Source organism: Anomaloglossus baeobatrachus, unplaced genomic scaffold (assembly GCF_048569485.1).
Source record: "Anomaloglossus baeobatrachus isolate aAnoBae1 unplaced genomic scaffold, aAnoBae1.hap1 Scaffold_451, whole genome shotgun sequence".
NCBI lineage: Eukaryota > Metazoa > Chordata > Amphibia > Anura > Aromobatidae > Anomaloglossus > Anomaloglossus baeobatrachus.
Window position 1 is genome coordinate 220550 of NW_027443848.1, and position 17424 is coordinate 237973.

Consider the following 17424-nt stretch of genomic DNA (forward strand, 5'->3'; position numbering starts at 1 on the left):
ACGTCTTCATATGCACCTCAATTTGGCCCATTCACTTTTCACACTTCCTCCTTTTGTTTTTTATCTTTCACACTTTTGACTTTCTTTATTCATCCAAATAGCAAACTCATCACCACTCAACCTGACCAACTCGGCTATGTCCCCGTGCTGCAGTTCTCTGTCTTATCTAGATCATTTGCAATTGAATGGAATAGATCCCTTTTGGACAAAGTGGATTCACCTGCTGCTGCAGTGACCACAGGTGTGATAAGATCTAGAATTGGCATCTGGTGCGATCTCTCCGCTTCCACTCCAAAGAAAGTTACCTGTTTATTCCTATCATGCATTGGTTTTTGGGGTTTTCTTTGAGTAATGATGATCTCTTTAGTAGTCTGTTGGCGCCCTCTCCTGGAGGAATAGTTTGCTTGCTCTTGGACATTCTAAAAGAGAGGTCATGATAGACATTGAGCTTCTGAGCTCAATTGGGGACAGTCATGGGTGATGAATGTTTGCAACCTACTGCGAAGCCTCATACCGCAATATAAGGAACGTCAAATACTAAGAAAGGGCGGCCTATGAAAGAATTACTACTTTCAATAAGTACACTTAAACGGCTAATTGGGAATAGAAAAACTGTAAAAAGCCCTCTGAGAAAGCCCCCCTCTAACCTTTGATAGTAAGCTTTTCTGTAGTCTGCCTGTTGATGTATTTTCCGTTTGAACTGTGCACAACATGAAGAGACGGAACACTGGCGGCTTGTCACAATGCCCCCCGATGACATCACAATAGCGCTGCTGCCTAGAAAACAAGCTGCGCAGAAGAAGTTGTTCTTTGGGTGGGAGGGTGGGCTAGTGGAAGGAGGGGGCAATCTCTTTTTTTCCCGGGTGGTAGGGGGATGACAGGAGAAGGGAAGCGGGTGGTGAGAAAGGTACAGAGGGCAGGGTTTGGGGGCTGGGAAGGAAAGGGAAAAGATTAGGGTTTGGGGATGATGAAAGGGCTTTCTACGGGTAAGGATGGCAAAGGGTGGCAGTGACGGAAAGTCAGGCAACCTGTCCTGTCCGTCTTTTTGTATCGTGAATTGGAAAGACTGCAAGGGGGAGGGGAGTTGCTTGCGCCCTAAAGGAGGAGTTATTCAGATTCATTGCAGTGGGCGGCGGCTGCAAAACGCACCATTCTTCTTGTTTTTGCTCTGCAAAGCAGCCTTTTCAAGGGTTGGCTTGGGTGACAAAATGTCTTGTGTAGGCGTGGGTTTGTCTCCCTCTCGCTCTCTCTCCCTAAGATGTGTCCGGCATAGGCCAGGGTGCCACTCGAGGCCCAAACCAATTCTGGTTATCGCTTCTCGGCCTTTTGGCTAAGATCAAGTGTAGTATCTGTTCTTATCAGTTTAATATCTGATACGTCCCCTATCTGGGGACCATATATTAAATGGATTTTTAGAACAGGGAGATGGAAAAAGAGCTTGCTCTGTCCACTCCACGCATTGACCTGGTATTGCAGTACCTCCAGGAGCGGTGCACCCCTTCTTAACCCAGTTTCCAAAAGCAGAACTCAATTCACCTGATTCATATTAGCCCGATTTAATGAATTGGAAGAAAGCATTCGTCTTCATATGCACCTCAATTTGGCCCATTCACTTTTCACACTTCCTCCTTTTGTTTTTTATCTTTCACACTTTTGACTTTCTTTATTCATCCAAATAGCAAACTCATCACCACTCAACCTGACCAACTCGGCTATGTCCCCGTGCTGCAGTTCTCTGTCTTATCTAGATCATTTGCAATTGAATGGAATAGATCCCTTTTGGACAAAGTGGATTCACCTGCTGCTGCAGTGACCACAGGTGTGATAAGATCTAGAATTGGCATCTGGTGCGATCTCTCCGCTTCCACTCCAAAGAAAGTTACCTGTTTATTCCTATCATGCATTGGTTTTTGGGGTTTTCTTTGAGTAATGATGATCTCTTTAGTAGTCTGTTGGCGTCCTCTCCTGGAGGAATAGTTTGCTTGCTCTTGGACATTCTAAAAGAGAGGTCATGATAGACATTGAGCTTCTGAGCTCAATTGGGGACAGTCATGGGTGATGAATGTTTGCAACCTACTGCGAAGCCTCATACCGCAATATAAGGAACGTCAAATACTAAGAAAGGGCGGCCTATGAAAGAATTACTACTTTCAATAAGTACACTTAAACGGCTAATTGGGAATAGAAAAACTGTAAAAAGCCCTCTGAGAAAGCCCCCCTCTAACCTTTGATAGTAAGCTTTTCTGTAGTCTGCCTGTTGATGTATTTTCCGTTTGAACTGTGCACAACATGAAGAGACGGAACACTGGCGGCTTGTCACAATGCCCCCCGATGACATCACAATAGCGCTGCTGCCTAGAAAACAAGCTGCGCAGAAGAAGTTGTTCTTTGGGTGGGAGGGTGGGCTAGTGGAAGGAGGGGGCAATCTCTTTTTTTCCCGGGTGGTAGGGGGATGACAGGAGAAGGGAAGCGGGTGGTGAGAAAGGTACAGAGGGCAGGGTTTGGGGGCTGGGAAGGAAAGGGAAAAGATTAGGGTTTGGGGATGATGAAAGGGCTTTCTACGGGTAAGGATGGCAAAGGGTGGCAGTGACGGAAAGTCAGGCAACCTGTCCTGTCCGTCTTTTTGTATCGTGAATTGGAAAGACTGCAAGGGGGAGGGGAGTTGCTTGCGCCCTAAAGGAGGAGTTATTCAGATTCATTGCAGTGGGCGGCGGCTGCAAAACGCACCATTCTTCTTGTTTTTGCTCTGCAAAGCAGCCTTTTCAAGGGTTGGCTTGGGTGACAAAATGTCTTGTGTAGGCGTGGGTTTGTCTCCCTCTCGCTCTCTCTCCCTAAGATGTGTCCGGCATAGGCCAGGGTGCCACTCGAGGCCCAAACCAATTCTGGTTATCGCTTCTCGGCCTTTTGGCTAAGATCAAGTGTAGTATCTGTTCTTATCAGTTTAATATCTGATACGTCCCCTATCTGGGGACCATATATTAAATGGATTTTTAGAACAGGGAGATGGAAAAAGAGCTTGCTCTGTCCACTCCACGCATTGACCTGGTATTGCAGTACCTCCAGGAACGGTGCACCCCTTCTTAACCCAGTTTCCAAAAGCAGAACTCAATTCACCTGATTCATATTAGCCCGATTTAATGAATTGGAAGAAAGCATACGTCTTCATATGCACCTCAATTTGGCCCATTCACTTTTCACACTTCCTCCTTTTGTTTTTTATCTTTCACACTTTTGACTTTCTTTATTCATCCAAATAGCAAACTCATCACCACTCAACCTGACCAACTCGGCTATGTCCCCGTGCTGCAGTTCTCTGTCTTATCTAGATCATTTGCAATTGAATGGAATAGATCCCTTTTGGACAAAGTGGATTCACCTGCTGCTGCAGTGACCACAGGTGTGATAAGATCTAGAATTGGCATCTGGTGCGATCTCTCCGCTTCCACTCCAAAGAAAGTTACCTGTTTATTCCTATCATGCATTGGTTTTTGGGGTTTTCTTTGAGTAATGATGATCTCTTTAGTAGTCTGTTGGCGCCCTCTCCTGGAGGAATAGTTTGCTTGCTCTTGGACATTCTAAAAGAGAGGTCATGATAGACATTGAGCTTCTGAGCTCAATTGGGGACAGTCATGGGTGATGAATGTTTGCAACCTACTGCGAAGCCTCATACCGCAATATAAGGAACGTCAAATACTAAGAAAGGGCGGCCTATGAAAGAATTACTACTTTCAATAAGTACACTTAAACGGCTAATTGGGAATAGAAAAACTGTAAAAAGCCCTCTGAGAAAGCCCCCCTCTAACCTTTGATAGTAAGCTTTTCTGTAGTCTGCCTGTTGATGTATTTTCCGTTTGAACTGTGCACAACATGAAGAGACGGAACACTGGCGGCTTGTCACAATGCCCCCCGATGACATCACAATAGCGCTGCTGCCTAGAAAACAAGCTGCGCAGAAGAAGTTGTTCTTTGGGTGGGAGGGTGGGCTAGTGGAAGGAGGGGGCAATCTCTTTTTTTCCCGGGTGGTAGGGGGATGACAGGAGAAGGGAAGCGGGTGGTGAGAAAGGTACAGAGGGCAGGGTTTGGGGGCTGGGAAGGAAAGGGAAAAGATTAGGGTTTGGGGATGATGAAAGGGCTTTCTACGGGTAAGGATGGCAAAGGGTGGCAGTGACGGAAAGTCAGGCAACCTGTCCTGTCCGTCTTTTTGTATCGTGAATTGGAAAGACTGCAAGGGGGAGGGGAGTTGCTTGCGCCCTAAAGGAGGAGTTATTCAGATTCATTGCAGTGGGCGGCGGCTGAAAAACGCACCATTCTTCTTGTTTTTGCTCTGCAAAGCAGCCTTTTCAAGGGTTGGCTTGGGTGACAAAATGTCTTGTGTAGGCGTGGGTTTGTCTCCCTCTCGCTCTCTCTCCCTAAGATGTGTCCGGCATAGGCCAGGGTGCCACTCGAGGCCCAAACCAATTCTGGTTATCGCTTCTCGGCCTTTTGGCTAAGATCAAGTGTAGTATCTGTTCTTATCAGTTTAATATCTGATACGTCCCCTATCTGGGGACCATATATTAAATGGATTTTTAGAACAGGGAGATGGAAAAAGAGCTTGCTCTGTCCACTCCACGCATTGACCTGGTATTGCAGTACCTCCAGGAACGGTGCACCCCTTCTTAACCCAGTTTCCAAAAGCAGAACTCAATTCACCTGATTCATATTAGCCCGATTTAATGAATTGGAAGAAAGCATACGTCTTCATATGCACCTCAATTTGGCCCATTCACTTTTCACACTTCCTCCTTTTGTTTTTTATCTTTCACACTTTTGACTTTCTTTATTCATCCAAATAGCAAACTCATCACCACTCAACCTGACCAACTCGGCTATGTCCCCGTGCTGCAGTTCTCTGTCTTATCTAGATCATTTGCAATTGAATGGAATAGATCCCTTTTGGACAAAGTGGATTCACCTGCTGCTGCAGTGACCACAGGTGTGATAAGATCTAGAATTGGCATCTGGTGCGATCTCTCCGCTTCCACTCCAAAGAAAGTTACCTGTTTATTCCTATCATGCATTGGTTTTTGGGGTTTTCTTTGAGTAATGATGATCTCTTTAGTAGTCTGTTGGCGCCCTCTCCTGGAGGAATAGTTTGCTTGCTCTTGGACATTCTAAAAGAGAGGTCATGATAGACATTGAGCTTCTGAGCTCAATTGGGGACAGTCATGGGTGATGAATGTTTGCAACCTACTGCGAAGCCTCATACCGCAATATAAGGAACGTCAAATACTAAGAAAGGGCGGCCTATGAAAGAATTACTACTTTCAATAAGTACACTTAAACGGCTAATTGGGAATAGAAAAACTGTAAAAAGCCCTCTGAGAAAGCCCCCCTCTAACCTTTGATAGTAAGCTTTTCTGTAGTCTGCCTGTTGATGTATTTTCCGTTTGAACTGTGCACAACATGAAGAGACGGAACACTGGCGGCTTGTCACAATGCCCCCCGATGACATCACAATAGCGCTGCTGCCTAGAAAACAAGCTGCGCAGAAGAAGTTGTTCTTTGGGTGGGAGGGTGGGCTAGTGGAAGGAGGGGGCAATCTCTTTTTTTCCCGGGTGGTAGGGGGATGACAGGAGAAGGGAAGCGGGTGGTGAGAAAGGTACAGAGGGCAGGGTTTGGGGGCTGGGAAGGAAAGGGAAAAGATTAGGGTTTGGGGATGATGAAAGGGCTTTCTACGGGTAAGGATGGCAAAGGGTGGCAGTGACGGAAAGTCAGGCAACCTGTCCTGTCCGTCTTTTTGTATCGTGAATTGGAAAGACTGCAAGGGGGAGGGGAGTTGCTTGCGCCCTAAAGGAGGAGTTATTCAGATTCATTGCAGTGGGCGGCGGCTGCAAAACGCACCATTCTTCTTGTTTTTGCTCTGCAAAGCAGCCTTTTCAAGGGTTGGCTTGGGTGACAAAATGTCTTGTGTAGGCGTGGGTTTGTCTCCCTCTCGCTCTCTCTCCCTAAGATGTGTCCGGCATAGGCCAGGGTGCCACTCGAGGCCCAAACCAATTCTGGTTATCGCTTCTCGGCCTTTTGGCTAAGATCAAGTGTAGTATCTGTTCTTATCAGTTTAATATCTGATACGTCCCCTATCTGGGGACCATATATTAAATGGATTTTTAGAACAGGGAGATGGAAAAAGAGCTTGCTCTGTCCACTCCACGCATTGACCTGGTATTGCAGTACCTCCAGGAACGGTGCACCCCTTCTTAACCCAGTTTCCAAAAGCAGAACTCAATTCACCTGATTCATATTAGCCCGATTTAATGAATTGGAAGAAAGCATACGTCTTCATATGCACCTCAATTTGGCCCATTCACTTTTCACACTTCCTCCTTTTGTTTTTTATCTTTCACACTTTTGACTTTCTTTATTCATCCAAATAGCAAACTCATCACCACTCAACCTGACCAACTCGGCTATGTCCCCGTGCTGCAGTTCTCTGTCTTATCTAGATCATTTGCAATTGAATGGAATAGATCCCTTTTGGACAAAGTGGATTCACCTGCTGCTGCAGTGACCACAGGTGTGATAAGATCTAGAATTGGCATCTGGTGCGATCTCTCCGCTTCCACTCCAAAGAAAGTTACCTGTTTATTCCTATCATGCATTGGTTTTTGGGGTTTTCTTTGAGTAATGATGATCTCTTTAGTAGTCTGTTGGCGCCCTCTCCTGGAGGAATAGTTTGCTTGCTCTTGGACATTCTAAAAGAGAGGTCATGATAGACATTGAGCTTCTGAGCTCAATTGGGGACAGTCATGGGTGATGAATGTTTGCAACCTACTGCGAAGCCTCATACCGCAATATAAGGAACGTCAAATACTAAGAAAGGGCGGCCTATGAAAGAATTACTACTTTCAATAAGTACACTTAAACGGCTAATTGGGAATAGAAAAACGGTAAAAAGCCCTCTGAGAAAGCCCCCCTCTAACCTTTGATAGTAAGCTTTTCTGTAGTCTGCCTGTTGATGTATTTTCCGTTTGAACTGTGCACAACATGAAGAGACGGAACACTGGCGGCTTGTCACAATGCCCCCCGATGACATCACAATAGCGCTGCTGCCTAGAAAACAAGCTGCGCAGAAGAAGTTGTTCTTTGGGTGGGAGGGTGGGCTAGTGGAAGGAGGGGGCAATCTCTTTTTTTCCCGGGTGGTAGGGGGATGACAGGAGAAGGGAAGCGGGTGGTGAGAAAGGTACAGAGGGCAGGGTTTGGGGGCTGGGAAGGAAAGGGAAAAGATTAGGGTTTGGGGATGATGAAAGGGCTTTCTACGGGTAAGGATGGCAAAGGGTGGCAGTGACGGAAAGTCAGGCAACCTGTCCTGTCCGTCTTTTTGTATCGTGAATTGGAAAGACTGCAAGGGGGAGGGGAGTTGCTTGCGCCCTAAAGGAGGAGTTATTCAGATTCATTGCAGTGGGCGGCGGCTGCAAAACGCACCATTCTTCTTGTTTTTGCTCTGCAAAGCAGCCTTTTCAAGGGTTGGCTTGGGTGACAAAATGTCTTGTGTAGGCGTGGGTTTGTCTCCCTCTCGCTCTCTCTCCCTAAGATGTGTCCGGCATAGGCCAGGGTGCCACTCGAGGCCCAAACCAATTCTGGTTATCGCTTCTCGGCCTTTTGGCTAAGATCAAGTGTAGTATCTGTTCTTATCAGTTTAATATCTGATACGTCCCCTATCTGGGGACCATATATTAAATGGATTTTTAGAACAGGGAGATGGAAAAAGAGCTTGCTCTGTCCACTCCACGCATTGACCTGGTATTGCAGTACCTCCAGGAACGGTGCACCCCTTCTTAACCCAGTTTCCAAAAGCAGAACTCAATTCACCTGATTCATATTAGCCCGATTTAATGAATTGGAAGAAAGCATACGTCTTCATATGCACCTCAATTTGGCCCATTCACTTTTCACACTTCCTCCTTTTGTTTTTTATCTTTCACACTTTTGACTTTCTTTATTCATCCAAATAGCAAACTCATCACCACTCAACCTGACCAACTCGGCTATGTCCCCGTGCTGCAGTTCTCTGTCTTATCTAGATCATTTGCAATTGAATGGAATAGATCCCTTTTGGACAAAGTGGATTCACCTGCTGCTGCAGTGACCACAGGTGTGATAAGATCTAGAATTGGCATCTGGTGCGATCTCTCCGCTTCCACTCCAAAGAAAGTTACCTGTTTATTCCTATCATGCATTGGTTTTTGGGGTTTTCTTTGAGTAATGATGATCTCTTTAGTAGTCTGTTGGCGCCCTCTCCTGGAGGAATAGTTTGCTTGCTCTTGGACATTCTAAAAGAGAGGTCATGATAGACATTGAGCTTCTGAGCTCAATTGGGGACAGTCATGGGTGATGAATGTTTGCAACCTACTGCGAAGCCTCATACCGCAATATAAGGAACGTCAAATACTAAGAAAGGGCGGCCTATGAAAGAATTACTACTTTCAATAAGTACACTTAAACGGCTAATTGGGAATAGAAAAACTGTAAAAAGCCCTCTGAGAAAGCCCCCCTCTAACCTTTGATAGTAAGCTTTTCTGTAGTCTGCCTGTTGATGTATTTTCCGTTTGAACTGTGCACAACATGAAGAGACGGAACACTGGCGGCTTGTCACAATGCCCCCCGATGACATCACAATAGCGCTGCTGCCTAGAAAACAAGCTGCGCAGAAGAAGTTGTTCTTTGGGTGGGAGGGTGGGCTAGTGGAAGGAGGGGGCAATCTCTTTTTTTCCCGGGTGGTAGGGGGATGACAGGAGAAGGGAAGCGGGTGGTGAGAAAGGTACAGAGGGCAGGGTTTGGGGGCTGGGAAGGAAAGGGAAAAGATTAGGGTTTGGGGATGATGAAAGGGCTTTCTACGGGTAAGGATGGCAAAGGGTGGCAGTCACGGAAAGTCAGGCAACCTGTCCTGTCCGTCTTTTTGTATCGTGAATTGGAAAGACTGCAAGGGGGAGGGGAGTTGCTTGCGCCCTAAAGGAGGAGTTATTCAGATTCATTGCAGTGGGCGGCGGCTGCAAAACGCACCATTCTTCTTGTTTTTGCTCTGCAAAGCAGCCTTTTCAAGGGTTGGCTTGGGTGACAAAATGTCTTGTGTAGGCGTGGGTTTGTCTCCCTCTCGCTCTCTCTCCCTAAGATGTGTCCGGCATAGGCCAGGGTGCCACTCGAGGCCCAAACCAATTCTGGTTATCGCTTCTCGGCCTTTTGGCTAAGATCAAGTGTAGTATCTGTTCTTATCAGTTTAATATCTGATACGTCCCCTATCTGGGGACCATATATTAAATGGATTTTTAGAACAGGGAGATGGAAAAAGAGCTTGCTCTGTCCACTCCACGCATTGACCTGGTATTGCAGTACCTCCAGGAACGGTGCACCCCTTCTTAACCCAGTTTCCAAAAGCAGAACTCAATTCACCTGATTCATATTAGCCCGATTTAATGAATTGGAAGAAAGCATACGTCTTCATATGCACCTCAATTTGGCCCATTCACTTTTCACACTTCCTCCTTTTGTTTTTTATCTTTCACACTTTTGACTTTCTTTATTCATCCAAATAGCAAACTCATCACCACTCAACCTGACCAACTCGGCTATGTCCCCGTGCTGCAGTTCTCTGTCTTATCTAGATCATTTGCAATTGAATGGAATAGATCCCTTTTGGACAAAGTGGATTCACCTGCTGCTGCAGTGACCACAGGTGTGATAAGATCTAGAATTGGCATCTGGTGCGATCTCTCCGCTTCCACTCCAAAGAAAGTTACCTGTTTATTCCTATCATGCATTGGTTTTTGGGGTTTTCTTTGAGTAATGATGATCTCTTTAGTAGTCTGTTGGCGCCCTCTCCTGGAGGAATAGTTTGCTTGCTCTTGGACATTCTAAAAGAGAGGTCATGATAGACATTGAGCTTCTGAGCTCAATTGGGGACAGTCATGGGTGATGAATGTTTGCAACCTACTGCGAAGCCTCATACCGCAATATAAGGAACGTCAAATACTAAGAAAGGGCGGCCTATGAAAGAATTACTACTTTCAATAAGTACACTTAAACGGCTAATTGGGAATAGAAAAACTGTAAAAAGCCCTCTGAGAAAGCCCCCCTCTAACCTTTGATAGTAAGCTTTTCTGTAGTCTGCCTGTTGATGTATTTTCCGTTTGAACTGTGCACAACATGAAGAGACGGAACACTGGCGGCTTGTCACAATGCCCCCCGATGACATCACAATAGCGCTGCTGCCTAGAAAACAAGCTGCGCAGAAGAAGTTGTTCTTTGGGTGGGAGGGTGGGCTAGTGGAAGGAGGGGGCAATCTCTTTTTTTCCCGGGTGGTAGGGGGATGACAGGAGAAGGGAAGCGGGTGGTGAGAAAGGTACAGAGGGCAGGGTTTGGGGGCTGGGAAGGAAAGGGAAAAGATTAGGGTTTGGGGATGATGAAAGGGCTTTCTACGGGTAAGGATGGCAAAGGGTGGCAGTGACGGAAAGTCAGGCAACCTGTCCTGTCCGTCTTTTTGTATCGTGAATTGGAAAGACTGCAAGGGGGAGGGGAGTTGCTTGCGCCCTAAAGGAGGAGTTATTCAGATTCATTGCAGTGGGCGGCGGCTGCAAAACGCACCATTCTTCTTGTTTTTGCTCTGCAAAGCAGCCTTTTCAAGGGTTGGCTTGGGTGACAAAATGTCTTGTGTAGGCGTGGGTTTGTCTCCCTCTCGCTCTCTCTCCCTAAGATGTGTCCGGCATAGGCCAGGGTGCCACTCGAGGCCCAAACCAATTCTGGTTATCGCTTCTCGGCCTTTTGGCTAAGATCAAGTGTAGTATCTGTTCTTATCAGTTTAATATCTGATACGTCCCCTATCTGGGGACCATATATTAAATGGATTTTTAGAACAGGGAGATGGAAAAAGAGCTTGCTCTGTCCACTCCACGCATTGACCTGGTATTGCAGTACCTCCAGGAACGGTGCACCCCTTCTTAACCCAGTTTCCAAAAGCAGAACTCAATTCACCTGATTCATATTAGCCCGATTTAATGAATTGGAAGAAAGCATACGTCTTCATATGCACCTCAATTTGGCCCATTCACTTTTCACACTTCCTCCTTTTGTTTTTTATCTTTCACACTTTTGACTTTCTTTATTCATCCAAATAGCAAACTCATCACCACTCAACCTGACCAACTCGGCTATGTCCCCGTGCTGCAGTTCTCTGTCTTATCTAGATCATTTGCAATTGAATGGAATAGATCCCTTTTGGACAAAGTGGATTCACCTGCTGCTGCAGTGACCACAGGTGTGATAAGATCTAGAATTGGCATCTGGTGCGATCTCTCCGCTTCCACTCCAAAGAAAGTTACCTGTTTATTCCTATCATGCATTGGTTTTTGGGGTTTTCTTTGAGTAATGATGATCTCTTTAGTAGTCTGTTGGCGCCCTCTCCTGGAGGAATAGTTTGCTTGCTCTTGGACATTCTAAAAGAGAGGTCATGATAGACATTGAGCTTCTGAGCTCAATTGGGGACAGTCATGGGTGATGAATGTTTGCAACCTACTGCGAAGCCTCATACCGCAATATAAGGAACGTCAAATACTAAGAAAGGGCGGCCTATGAAAGAATTACTACTTTCAATAAGTACACTTAAACGGCTAATTGGGAATAGAAAAACTGTAAAAAGCCCTCTGAGAAAGCCCCCCTCTAACCTTTGATAGTAAGCTTTTCTGTAGTCTGCCTGTTGATGTATTTTCCGTTTGAACTGTGCACAACATGAAGAGACGGAACACTGGCGGCTTGTCACAATGCCCCCCGATGACATCACAATAGCGCTGCTGCCTAGAAAACAAGCTGCGCAGAAGAAGTTGTTCTTTGGGTGGGAGGGTGGGCTAGTGGAAGGAGGGGGCAATCTCTTTTTTTCCCGGGTGGTAGGGGGATGACAGGAGAAGGGAAGCGGGTGGTGAGAAAGGTACAGAGGGCAGGGTTTGGGGGCTGGGAAGGAAAGGGAAAAGATTAGGGTTTGGGGATGATGAAAGGGCTTTCTACGGGTAAGGATGGCAAAGGGTGGCAGTGACGGAAAGTCAGGCAACCTGTCCTGTCCGTCTTTTTGTATCGTGAATTGGAAAGACTGCAAGGGGGAGGGGAGTTGCTTGCGCCCTAAAGGAGGAGTTATTCAGATTCATTGCAGTGGGCGGCGGCTGCAAAACGCACCATTCTTCTTGTTTTTGCTCTGCAAAGCAGCCTTTTCAAGGGTTGGCTTGGGTGACAAAATGTCTTGTGTAGGCGTGGGTTTGTCTCCCTCTCGCTCTCTCTCCCTAAGATGTGTCCGGCATAGGCCAGGGTGCCACTCGAGGCCCAAACCAATTCTGGTTATCGCTTCTCGGCCTTTTGGCTAAGATCAAGTGTAGTATCTGTTCTTATCAGTTTAATATCTGATACGTCCCCTATCTGGGGACCATATATTAAATGGATTTTTAGAACAGGGAGATGGAAAAAGAGCTTGCTCTGTCCACTCCACGCATTGACCTGGTATTGCAGTACCTCCAGGAACGGTGCACCCCTTCTTAACCCAGTTTCCAAAAGCAGAACTCAATTCACCTGATTCATATTAGCCCGATTTAATGAATTGGAAGAAAGCATACGTCTTCATATGCACCTCAATTTGGCCCATTCACTTTTCACACTTCCTCCTTTTGTTTTTTATCTTTCACACTTTTGACTTTCTTTATTCATCCAAATAGCAAACTCATCACCACTCAACCTGACCAACTCGGCTATGTCCCCGTGCTGCAGTTCTCTGTCTTATCTAGATCATTTGCAATTGAATGGAATAGATCCCTTTTGGACAAAGTGGATTCACCTGCTGCTGCAGTGACCACAGGTGTGATAAGATCTAGAATTGGCATCTGGTGCGATCTCTCCGCTTCCACTCCAAAGAAAGTTACCTGTTTATTCCTATCATGCATTGGTTTTTGGGGTTTTCTTTGAGTAATGATGATCTCTTTAGTAGTCTGTTGGCGCCCTCTCCTGGAGGAATAGTTTGCTTGCTCTTGGACATTCTAAAAGAGAGGTCATGATAGACATTGAGCTTCTGAGCTCAATTGGGGACAGTCATGGGTGATGAATGTTTGCAACCTACTGCGAAGCCTCATACCGCAATATAAGGAACGTCAAATACTAAGAAAGGGCGGCCTATGAAAGAATTACTACTTTCAATAAGTACACTTAAACGGCTAATTGGGAATAGAAAAACTGTAAAAAGCCCTCTGAGAAAGCCCCCCTCTAACCTTTGATAGTAAGCTTTTCTGTAGTCTGCCTGTTGATGTATTTTCCGTTTGAACTGTGCACAACATGAAGAGACGGAACACTGGCGGCTTGTCACAATGCCCCCCGATGACATCACAATAGCGCTGCTGCCTAGAAAACAAGCTGCGCAGAAGAAGTTGTTCTTTGGGTGGGAGGGTGGGCTAGTGGAAGGAGGGGGCAATCTCTTTTTTTCCCGGGTGGTAGGGGGATGACAGGAGAAGGGAAGCGGGTGGTGAGAAAGGTACAGAGGGCAGGGTTTGGGGGCTGGGAAGGAAAGGGAAAAGATTAGGGTTTGGGGATGATGAAAGGGCTTTCTACGGGTAAGGATGGCAAAGGGTGGCAGTGACGGAAAGTCAGGCAACCTGTCCTGTCCGTCTTTTTGTATCGTGAATTGGAAAGACTGCAAGGGGGAGGGGAGTTGCTTGCGCCCTAAAGGAGGAGTTATTCAGATTCATTGCAGTGGGCGGCGGCTGCAAAACGCACCATTCTTCTTGTTTTTGCTCTGCAAAGCAGCCTTTTCAAGGGTTGGCTTGGGTGACAAAATGTCTTGTGTAGGCGTGGGTTTGTCTCCCTCTCGCTCTCTCTCCCTAAGATGTGTCCGGCATAGGCCAGGGTGCCACTCGAGGCCCAAACCAATTCTGGTTATCGCTTCTCGGCCTTTTGGCTAAGATCAAGTGTAGTATCTGTTCTTATCAGTTTAATATCTGATACGTCCCCTATCTGGGGACCATATATTAAATGGATTTTTAGAACAAGGAGATGGAAAAAGAGCTTGCTCTGTCCACTCCACGCATTGACCTGGTATTGCAGTACCTCCAGGAACGGTGCACCCCTTCTTAACCCAGTTTCCAAAAGCAGAACTCAATTCACCTGATTCATATTAGCCCGATTTAATGAATTGGAAGAAAGCATACGTCTTCATATGCACCTCAATTTGGCCCATTCACTTTTCACACTTCCTCCTTTTGTTTTTTATCTTTCACACTTTTGACTTTCTTTATTCATCCAAATAGCAAACTCATCACCACTCAACCTGACCAACTCGGCTATGTCCCCGTGCTGCAGTTCTCTGTCTTATCTAGATCATTTGCAATTGAATGGAATAGATCCCTTTTGGACAAAGTGGATTCACCTGCTGCTGCAGTGACCACAGGTGTGATAAGATCTAGAATTGGCATCTGGTGCGATCTCTCCGCTTCCACTCCAAAGAAAGTTACCTGTTTATTCCTATCATGCATTGGTTTTTGGGGTTTTCTTTGAGTAATGATGATCTCTTTAGTAGTCTGTTGGCGCCCTCTCCTGGAGGAATAGTTTGCTTGCTCTTGGACATTCTAAAAGAGAGGTCATGATAGACATTGAGCTTCTGAGCTCAATTGGGGACAGTCATGGGTGATGAATGTTTGCAACCTACTGCGAAGCCTCATACCGCAATATAAGGAACGTCAAATACTAAGAAAGGGCGGCCTATGAAAGAATTACTACTTTCAATAAGTACACTTAAACGGCTAATTGGGAATAGAAAAACTGTAAAAAGCCCTCTGAGAAAGCCCCCCTCTAACCTTTGATAGTAAGCTTTTCTGTAGTCTGCCTGTTGATGTATTTTCCGTTTGAACTGTGCACAACATGAAGAGACGGAACACTGGCGGCTTGTCACAATGCCCCCCGATGACATCACAATAGCGCTGCTGCCTAGAAAACAAGCTGCGCAGAAGAAGTTGTTCTTTGGGTGGGAGGGTGGGCTAGTGGAAGGAGGGGGCAATCTCTTTTTTTCCCGGGTGGTAGGGGGATGACAGGAGAAGGGAAGCGGGTGGTGAGAAAGGTACAGAGGGCAGGGTTTGGGGGCTGGGAAGGAAAGGGAAAAGATTAGGGTTTGGGGATGATGAAAGGGCTTTCTACGGGTAAGGATGGCAAAGGGTGGCAGTGACGGAAAGTCAGGCAACCTGTCCTGTCCGTCTTTTTGTATCGTGAATTGGAAAGACTGCAAGGGGGAGGGGAGTTGCTTGCGCCCTAAAGGAGGAGTTATTCAGATTCATTGCAGTGGGCGGCGGCTGCAAAACGCACCATTCTTCTTGTTTTTGCTCTGCAAAGCAGCCTTTTCAAGGGTTGGCTTGGGTGACAAAATGTCTTGTGTAGGCGTGGGTTTGTCTCCCTCTCGCTCTCTCTCCCTAAGATGTGTCCGGCATAGGCCAGGGTGCCACTCGAGGCCCAAACCAATTCTGGTTATCGCTTCTCGGCCTTTTGGCTAAGATCAAGTGTAGTATCTGTTCTTATCAGTTTAATATCTGATACGTCCCCTATCTGGGGACCATATATTAAATGGATTTTTAGAACAGGGAGATGGAAAAAGAGCTTGCTCTGTCCACTCCACGCATTGACCTGGTATTGCAGTACCTCCAGGAACGGTGCACCCCTTCTTAACCCAGTTTCCAAAAGCAGAACTCAATTCACCTGATTCATATTAGCCCGATTTAATGAATTGGAAGAAAGCATACGTCTTCATATGCACCTCAATTTGGCCCATTCACTTTTCACACTTCCTCCTTTTGTTTTTTATCTTTCACACTTTTGACTTTCTTTATTCATCCAAATAGCAAACTCATCACCACTCAACCTGACCAACTCGGCTATGTCCCCGTGCTGCAGTTCTCTGTCTTATCTAGATCATTTGCAATTGAATGGAATAGATCCCTTTTGGACAAAGTGGATTCACCTGCTGCTGCAGTGACCACAGGTGTGATAAGATCTAGAATTGGCATCTGGTGCGATCTCTCCGCTTCCACTCCAAAGAAAGTTACCTGTTTATTCCTATCATGCATTGGTTTTTGGGGTTTTCTTTGAGTAATGATGATCTCTTTAGTAGTCTGTTGGCGCCCTCTCCTGGAGGAATAGTTTGCTTGCTCTTGGACATTCTAAAAGAGAGGTCATGATAGACATTGAGCTTCTGAGCTCAATTGGGGACAGTCATGGGTGATGAATGTTTGCAACCTACTGCGAAGCCTCATACCGCAATATAAGGAACGTCAAATACTAAGAAAGGGCGGCCTATGAAAGAATTACTACTTTCAATAAGTACACTTAAACGGCTAATTGGGAATAGAAAAACTGTAAAAAGCCCTCTGAGAAAGCCCCCCTCTAACCTTTGATAGTAAGCTTTTCTGTAGTCTGCCTGTTGATGTATTTTCCGTTTGAACTGTGCACAACATGAAGAGACGGAACACTGGCGGCTTGTCACAATGCCCCCCGATGACATCACAATAGCGCTGCTGCCTAGAAAACAAGCTGCGCAGAAGAAGTTGTTCTTTGGGTGGGAGGGTGGGCTAGTGGAAGGAGGGGGCAATCTCTTTTTTTCCCGGGTGGTAGGGGGATGACAGGAGAAGGGAAGCGGGTGGTGAGAAAGGTACAGAGGGCAGGGTTTGGGGGCTGGGAAGGAAAGGGAAAAGATTAGGGTTTGGGGATGATGAAAGGGCTTTCTACGGGTAAGGATGGCAAAGGGTGGCAGTGACGGAAAGTCAGGCAACCTGTCCTGTCCGTCTTTTTGTATCGTGAATTGGAAAGACTGCAAGGGGGAGGGGAGTTGCTTGCGCCCTAAAGGAGGAGTTATTCAGATTCATTGCAGTGGGCGGCGGCTGCAAAACGCACCATTCTTCTTGTTTTTGCTCTGCAAAGCAGCCTTTTCAAGGGTTGGCTTGGGTGACAAAATGTCTTGTGTAGGCGTGGGTTTGTCTCCCTCTCGCTCTCTCTCCCTAAGATGTGTCCGGCATAGGCCAGGGTGCCACTCGAGGCCCAAACCAATTCTGGTTATCGCTTCTCGGCCTTTTGGCTAAGATCAAGTGTAGTATCTGTTCTTATCAGTTTAATATCTGATACGTCCCCTATCTGGGGACCATATATTAAATGGATTTTTAGAACAGGGAGATGGAAAAAGAGCTTGCTCTGTCCACTCCACGCATTGACCTGGTATTGCAGTACCTCCAGGAACGGTGCACCCCTTCTTAACCCAGTTTCCAAAAGCAGAACTCAATTCACCTGATTCATATTAGCCCGATTTAATGAATTGGAAGAAAGCATACGTCTTCATATGCACCTCAATTTGGCCCATTCACTTTTCACACTTCCTCCTTTTGTTTTTTATCT

General features: G+C 46.2%; 11 non-coding genes across 11 annotated transcripts; all 11 read left to right on the top strand.

Annotated features, from left to right (window-relative positions):
• Window positions 1-1310: 1310 nt before the first annotated feature.
• On the top strand, window positions 1311-1501 carry LOC142280391 (U2 spliceosomal RNA). Its single transcript, XR_012742679.1, has one exon. It is a non-coding gene; the product is annotated as a U2 spliceosomal RNA (small nuclear RNA).
• Window positions 1502-2888: 1387 nt separating this feature from the next.
• Window positions 2889-3079, top strand: LOC142280371 (U2 spliceosomal RNA). Its single transcript, XR_012742660.1, has one exon. It is a non-coding gene; the product is annotated as a U2 spliceosomal RNA (small nuclear RNA).
• Window positions 3080-4466: 1387 nt separating this feature from the next.
• On the top strand, window positions 4467-4657 carry LOC142280372 (U2 spliceosomal RNA). Its single transcript, XR_012742661.1, has one exon. It is a non-coding gene; the product is annotated as a U2 spliceosomal RNA (small nuclear RNA).
• A 1387-nt stretch (window positions 4658-6044) lies between these two features.
• On the top strand, window positions 6045-6235 carry LOC142280373 (U2 spliceosomal RNA). The gene has a single exon (XR_012742662.1). It is a non-coding gene; the product is annotated as a U2 spliceosomal RNA (small nuclear RNA).
• A 1387-nt stretch (window positions 6236-7622) lies between these two features.
• Window positions 7623-7813, top strand: LOC142280374 (U2 spliceosomal RNA). Its single transcript, XR_012742663.1, has one exon. It is a non-coding gene; the product is annotated as a U2 spliceosomal RNA (small nuclear RNA).
• A 1387-nt stretch (window positions 7814-9200) lies between these two features.
• On the top strand, window positions 9201-9391 carry LOC142280375 (U2 spliceosomal RNA). Its single transcript, XR_012742664.1, has one exon. It is a non-coding gene; the product is annotated as a U2 spliceosomal RNA (small nuclear RNA).
• A 1387-nt stretch (window positions 9392-10778) lies between these two features.
• On the top strand, window positions 10779-10969 carry LOC142280377 (U2 spliceosomal RNA). The gene has a single exon (XR_012742665.1). It is a non-coding gene; the product is annotated as a U2 spliceosomal RNA (small nuclear RNA).
• Window positions 10970-12356: 1387 nt separating this feature from the next.
• On the top strand, window positions 12357-12547 carry LOC142280379 (U2 spliceosomal RNA). The gene has a single exon (XR_012742667.1). It is a non-coding gene; the product is annotated as a U2 spliceosomal RNA (small nuclear RNA).
• A 1387-nt stretch (window positions 12548-13934) lies between these two features.
• On the top strand, window positions 13935-14125 carry LOC142280287 (U2 spliceosomal RNA). Its single transcript, XR_012742583.1, has one exon. It is a non-coding gene; the product is annotated as a U2 spliceosomal RNA (small nuclear RNA).
• Window positions 14126-15512: 1387 nt separating this feature from the next.
• On the top strand, window positions 15513-15703 carry LOC142280380 (U2 spliceosomal RNA). Its single transcript, XR_012742668.1, has one exon. It is a non-coding gene; the product is annotated as a U2 spliceosomal RNA (small nuclear RNA).
• A 1387-nt stretch (window positions 15704-17090) lies between these two features.
• LOC142280381 (U2 spliceosomal RNA) lies at window positions 17091-17281 on the top strand. Its single transcript, XR_012742669.1, has one exon. It is a non-coding gene; the product is annotated as a U2 spliceosomal RNA (small nuclear RNA).
• Window positions 17282-17424: the final 143 nt, after the last annotated feature.